Genomic DNA, 6,995 nt, shown 5'->3' on the forward strand with positions numbered 1-6,995 from the left:
CGGCCCGCGTTTACGCCGCCAGCGTCGCGGGGGAGGGCCCGGCGCCCACTGCGCAGCGGCCGGCGGCCCTGGGGCGCGCGCGTGACGTCACCGCGCGGGGCGGGGCCCGGAGGCGCGCCCGCCGCTTTGCGGCAGCGGGTGGCGCCGCGCGACGACCGCCGCGCTTTGCGGCCGCTCCAGCGCGGCCGGGCCGCAGCCCCCGGGACCACTGGAGGCGCGCGGCCGCGAGGGCGCGCACGGGCGGGGTGAAGGAACCGGACCCCATCCACCCTCCTGGGAGGCGGGGCTCCCGCCGCCGGCCCTTGCCCACCCTGCCGTTGCCATGGCAACGCGTGGCCGGTCGCCCGGACACCGCCCCACCGCGCTCCTGTGACGTCAAGGTCTCGCCACTTGACGTCACGACCGGGCGGTGCCGCGGGGCGTGGTCAGCGCGGGGCAGGCCGACTTCCGGAGCGGGTGGCGGGAGTCGGCTGGGTGGGACCGGCAGGGGCGAGGACTTTAGGTCGACGGGCGAGAGGCTTGGCGACGCTTCTCCGCGTCCTAAGAAACAGTGACGTAAGCGAGGAGCCAAGGAGGGGGTCACCCAAGGCACTGGTCCAGCTGGGCCTTCCGGCCGAGCACGGGCCCTGGCACGCAGCTGGCGCTCAACAAGTGTCGTCTGCAGAGTGCTGGCTCACGCACTGTCAGTCCACCCCGGACCGAGAGGAAGCTTGGGGATGGGGCGACTGGCAAGGGCCCTGCAGTGAGTGTCTGCTCCCCCCCGGGACAGGGCCTCCTCCGGCGGGGCATTTTTACCGTTGGAGGAGACTCACTCGTTCTCGTCTTTATTAAGTGCCTGCCAGCGGCTCTGAAAATAGAATGGTGAGCTAGGCTCTTGGCATGGATTCCCAGCGAGTCCTAAGTGCTGAGCCGGGGGATGGACAGGACGGTGAATAAATGGACACGACGGTTTCAGATGGTGTTACAAGGTGACTTGGGGCAGAGTGACCAAGGGCCAGGCCCTAAGGGCTAAGAGCTAGATCTAGCAGACGGGAAGAAGATTTCCATGGTCTCAGCAGCCAAAAACGGGGGAGGAGAATTAAACTGGAGGGGGGCGGCGAAATGACAACGGTTTAGGGCTTGTCCTGCCCCAGTCCTCCTCCTTCAGCCCCACTTGCAATGTCACCGCCTCCGGGAAGCCCAAGCCACGTTCCCCTGTTGTCCTTTCTCACTGCATCCTCACCCTCTCCAACCTGAGCCTTAACTTTGTTTCAAATCAAAGGCTTCCACCAGCTGTGCAAAGAACATGGACTGAATCTGTTTTGCTCACTGCTGTGCCTGTAGGCACCTACTCTTGACGTTCAAAAAAAAATCTGCCCACAGGTGCTCAACTCCCAGGGGAGCAGGAGGCATGGTGGCCTCTCCTCCAGATGTATTTGAGCCTTAAACCCGAGCTCCAGCCTTGTCCCTGTAAAAGGCAGGGGGACTTGTGCAAAGGAAAGAATGCAGAAAGGCCACGGGACTGGGGTTGTGCCAGCCAAAGGCTCTGTGACTATGAGTAGGTCACTAACCCCCTCGGGTCCTCTGCATCTTCGTTTGCAAGTTGTAACTAACGATAGCCCCCTCGGGTACATCATGAGAATCCATGAATTAGTGAATAAAAGACCTGCCAGCATAGGACCTTCTGCCTCAAATGGACATATTTCTCTCTAATCACTTGGGATCTTTGAAAAAGCAAACAGCCTTTCATGCTCCCTCTTTTTTAACCCACTTCAAAGGTGCACCACATGTTCCTGCTTCCTTTTGGCTTTGATCATGGGGACACCATTTGGGGAAGCTGGGGTAGGAAACAGCCCATTTGGGGCTCTCGATAAAATAATAAGAACATTGCAAAGAGGATGAGCTAGTCTCCACATTGCCCCCTCCCCCCACCCCTACCCATCTACCAGGGAAAGTCGAACAACATCCCAGCCTCCCAATAAATCCCAAACAGCTGTAGATTTCGGGGAAGAGACAAGCAGGAAGCACCCCTTTCTGTTCCTTTACCCTTGTAAGAGGCAGGTGCATGGAGAGACCCCAGGACAGAATCAGGGCTGCGTCCTGGTGTCCAGCGCCAGCCCACAGACACAAGCGGGTGCCCCGGTTAGCTTTTGTTGAATTGAATGGAATTAGCCCTCCCTGCAGCCAGGCCTCTGCCCCAGTGGGGCAGGAACTTGGACACATACATTTCCATTTTCGAGCTGTGGAAACTGAGGATTACAGAGGCCAAGTGACGTGCCCAGTGTCTCCCAGCTTCAAACCTCCAATGCTGCTGCCTTCCACCAGTGGGTAGAGGGTGGGCCCAGCACCACCCCCCCTCAATCCCAGTGGCTGCAGGCGAGGCCTGGCGCCATAAGCTCACCAGTGATTGGGACAAATCAGATTTCTCTCTTTGGTCATTGTGAGCTATGGAGGGAAAACTGAGGCCAGAAGACACCAGGAAGAAACCAAGGCCTTGAGGATGCAGAAGCACTCCGGAGCAAACTGTTCACCCCAGGGGCCTCCCCATCCTCTGAGAACAGCCCCCAGCAACCAGGTCTGTACCATGTGACTTCCCAGCCATCTCTGATTGGCCCAGCATGAGCCAATCAGATCCTCCTCTAGGACTGCTCAGCGGATGGAGGCCAAGGTACATGACTTGTGTGAGATGTGACCCAGATGGTGGCCTTCTGCCATTGTGTGGTTTCTCTGGCATCCACCACCCCCCATTGTTGAGACACAGTGTAGGGTGACCAAGCACCCCAATATACCCGGGTCTCCTGGGACCCGGACCTTTCATTGCTAAAATCCCCCAAATCCCACCAAACCAGGAAGCCTTAGTCACCCGAGCATCGGGCATATAATGTCCTACCTGTCCCCAAGGAGCCCCCATGAGGAGCTCCTTCGCCCCACTACCGGGGGCCAAGGCCTGGGCAAGGTAGAGAGTTGGATAGCATCCGCCCAAATTCACATCCACCTGGAACCTCAGAATGTGACCCTTCTTGGAAATAGGGTGTTTGCTGATGTAATTAGTTAAGATGAGGTCATGCTGAATTAGGGTGGCCCTAAATCCAATGCCTTGCGTCCTTATAAGAAGAGGGACACATAGAGAAAACAGCCACATGAAAACGGAGGCAGAGACTGGACGGATATGTCCACAAACCAAGGATACCTGGAGCCCCCAGAAGCTGGAAGAGGCAGGAAGGACCCTCAGAGGATAAATAGCTGATTTGAGCCACCCAGTTTGTGGTACTTTGTTACAGCCACCCCAGGAAACGCATACAGACGTGCACCCAGATTTAGCCACTGTTAGGAATTGTGGTCCCCAAAAGGTATGTTGAAGTCCTGAGCCCTGGGACCTGGGATGCAATCTTATTTGGAAATTGGGTCTTTGCAGTCGTGATCAAGTTAAGATGAGATCGCACTGGATTAGGGCGGCCCTGATGCAATGGCTGGTGTCCTTGTAAGAAGAGGGACATTTGGACACAGACACACAGGGAGAGGCCACGTAACCACAGAGGCAAAGATTGGAGTGATGTGTCTACAAGCCAAGGAATGACAAGGATTTCTGGACCCACTAGAAGCCGGGAAAGACATGGAAAAGATTCTCCCTGGTGGCTTCAGAAGAAACCAGCCCAGCTGACACCCTGATTTCAGACTTCCAGCCTCTAGAAACAGGAGGGAATACATTTCTGCTCTTTTCTTTTTTCTTTTTTTTTTTTTAGGCCACGCCACATGACTTGCAGGATCTTAGTTCCCCAACCAGGGATCAAACCCAGGCCCCCAGCAGCAGAAGCGCAGAGTCCTAACCACTGGACTGCCAGGGAATCCCCAAATTTCTGCTCTTTAAAAAAAAAAAATTATTTATGTGGTTGCACTGGGTCTTAGTTGTGGCAGCACATTACTTGCAGCACACAGGCTCAGTTGCTACACAGCATGTGGGATCTTCGCGGACCAGGGATCAAACCCATGTCCCTTGCATTAGGCAGGCAGATTCTTTATCCACTGTGCCACCAGGGAAGCCCAGATCTGCTCTTTTAAACCACGGTGTTTGTGTTAATTTGTTAAGCAGCCCCAGGAGACTAAAACAGCCACTGAACAGTCCTGTTCTGGATTTGGAGCCTGGAGCCAGCTCCCACCAGCTCACTCCAGGGGCGAGGCCGTCATCCTACCCTCTCACCACGCAGGATGCTTTAAAAGATGATGTTCTATTAGCATCTCTTGGTCCTCACAGCCACCTTCACTCCTGGTCTGGGGTCTGATTCAGGGTCTCCAGCCTCTCACCAATTCCTTGGGTATCTGCTAAATTCCTGTATCAATTTACTCTGAAAAATCAATTCCAATGAATTCCTGGGCCGTCTCGAGACAGCCGGAGGTGGTTTCTGATGCTTGAGGCGAGATGCCCGGCTTACCCGATGGGTGAACAGAAGCCACGAGGCAGTGGGGAGACATTCTGGGTTGTGGGTGAAGGACCTGGTTGGTGACGGCTGGGGTCACAGGAGCAGAGATGAAGACTGGCCAGGTGACAGGACAACCCATCTGTGTGTGTGTCTGGGGACGGCTGTAACAAAGCACCCAGACTGGGTGGCTTCAACAACAGAGATCTATTCTCTCCTGGTTCTGGAGACTGGAAGTCCAAGGTTGAGGTGTCCCCCTGAAGGGGAGAGGGGAGGCCCTTCTCTGAGCTTCTGGTGTTTCCCTGGCTGTGGCAGCATCACTTCAACCACCCCTGGTGTTCTCTCTGCCTGTGTGTCTTGTCTGTGTCCAAACTCCCCCTTGGATAAGGACACCAGCCATACTGCGTTTGGACCACCCCATTCCACTATAGTCTCATTTTAACTAATCCCACATGCAATGACCCTATTTCCAAATATGCTCCCCGTGAGGTCCTAGGGTTTAGGACTTAAACATATAAATTTGGGGGGGTGACGAGGAGAAACAATTCAACTCATAACAAGACACAAACACATTCCCCACAAACACACACACACACACACACGCACGTCCACACACACAGACGCAGGCACACAGACCAGCACTCTCCACCTGAGGGCAGAGTCAAGGCCCCCCAGCCCCCAGCCCAGGTGTGTGAGCTGGAGGATGAACGCCCCCAGCGCACCCCCCGTGGGCAGACAACCTGAGGCAGGGTCCTCGAGGGACTGAGCCCTCCTGACTGCCAACGGCTGTGACCTGCTCATTTATGCCTTCCGCCTCCCGGGAAACCTTTCACCCTCAATCTGTGTCTCGGGTCCAAGTCATCCTGCTGCAAAGGAGCCCACGGGCGAATCCAGCTCCTCTTCTCTGAAGCCACAAGTCAGAGATTCGAAAAATGAAAGGAATGTCACTCATCCTTTTATTTTTATTTTTATTTTTGGAAAATGTGGTTTTTAAAAACGTTAAAATGCAGGCATAGAAAACAAACTTATGGTTACCAAAGGGGGAAGGGGGGGTAAATTAGGAATTTGGGATTAACATATACACACTACAGTATATAAAATAAACAACAAGGACCTACTGTATAGCACAGGGAACTATATTCAATACCTTTTAATAACCTATAATGAAAACAACACTGTAAAGCAATTATACTCCAATAAAGATGTTTAAAAAAAACCTATAATGGAAAAGAATCTGAACAAGAATAGATATACATGTATGTATACCTGAATCACTTTGCTGTACACCTGAAACTAACATAACATTGTAAATCAACTATACTTCAAAAAAAAAGTTCAAATGTAATGAGTTTATTTTTTAAATGACATTAACAAATGTTTCAAAATTTTCTGTCTTCAATCCTAATATAGTAAATAACAGTACTGAGCTGGGAGAGGCAGGAAGGGTCCCCCCAAAGGTCTCAGAGGGAGCAGGACCCTGTGACACCTCAGCCTTACGCTCAGGCCTCCAGAACGTGGGCGTCAGTTCCTGCCCGTGTTAAGCCACCCGGTCTGTGGTCGTCTGTTACACGGACCTTTCCACCTGCCCCCTGGCCCCTGGGTCTTTGTTGATGAAAGACAGCATCTAAACCCAGATTCACCGCCCCCCAACTGATGAGTTTCTTTGAGTAGGTTCGGAGTAAACTCTACAAATCAAATGTAATCCTGATCAATCATTCATTTTCTCCATAGCAAAGTTAAATCGCTTCCAGTTACCTTTTTTTTTTTTTTTTTTTTTTTGGCCACGCCATGCAGCATGTGGGATCTAGTTCCCTGACCAGGGATCAAACCTGGGCCCCCTGCATCGGGAGCGTGGAGTCTCAACCACTGGACGCCCAGGCAAGTCCCCTTTTAAAAACTTTCTGGGTTTTTTTGTTTCATGTTCTTACTCCTGGAAGTGACTTCCATCAGCCTCGATGCTTTGGGATGAAACTGAGGGTACTTGATCCCTCAATCAGATTAAAAAAAAAAAAACCCTTCACCAAGTTTTCTAGTTCAGTTGCTGCTCTTGACTTCCACTGAGAACAGATCTGCCAGGTCAAATCTTGCAGCTAAAGCAGGGATCTCACCCGGGTGGTCCTGCCCCCAGGGGACACGGGGCCATGTCTGGCGACGTCTGTGGTCATCACGACTGAGGGGCTACTGGCATCAAGGGGGTGGGGCCAGCAAGGCTGCTCCACACCCCGCAGCACCCCGGACGGTCCTCAGAAGATGCTCCAACCCCAGTGCTCGCAGTGCCCAGGGGACCCCGAGCTGGAGGACAGCTGGTGAGAAGCTGTCAGCTATCAACTACTCACAATTCGCAGGACCTGCCTGGTCCGCCGGCCTCCTGTCACCAGAGGTGACCTGTCGCTGCTCCCGACCAAGGTCAGCCCCTCCCCTCAGATCCCACTGAGGATGCTCTCAGCCCAGCCTCCCCTGCAGGAAGGCTCCCACGGGCGTCTGCAGGTGCCGTGCCCCCACCCTCACTTGCACCCCTTCCCCCGTGAATGATGCTCTCGTCCATCCCAGGGACCCATCCCCAAAGCCAAGCCCCTCGGTGCAAGCCTCGGTTCTCTTTCC

This window comes from Orcinus orca, chromosome 3 (genome assembly GCF_937001465.1).
Source record: "Orcinus orca chromosome 3, mOrcOrc1.1, whole genome shotgun sequence".
In the NCBI taxonomy this organism is placed as follows: domain Eukaryota; kingdom Metazoa; phylum Chordata; class Mammalia; order Artiodactyla; family Delphinidae; genus Orcinus; species Orcinus orca.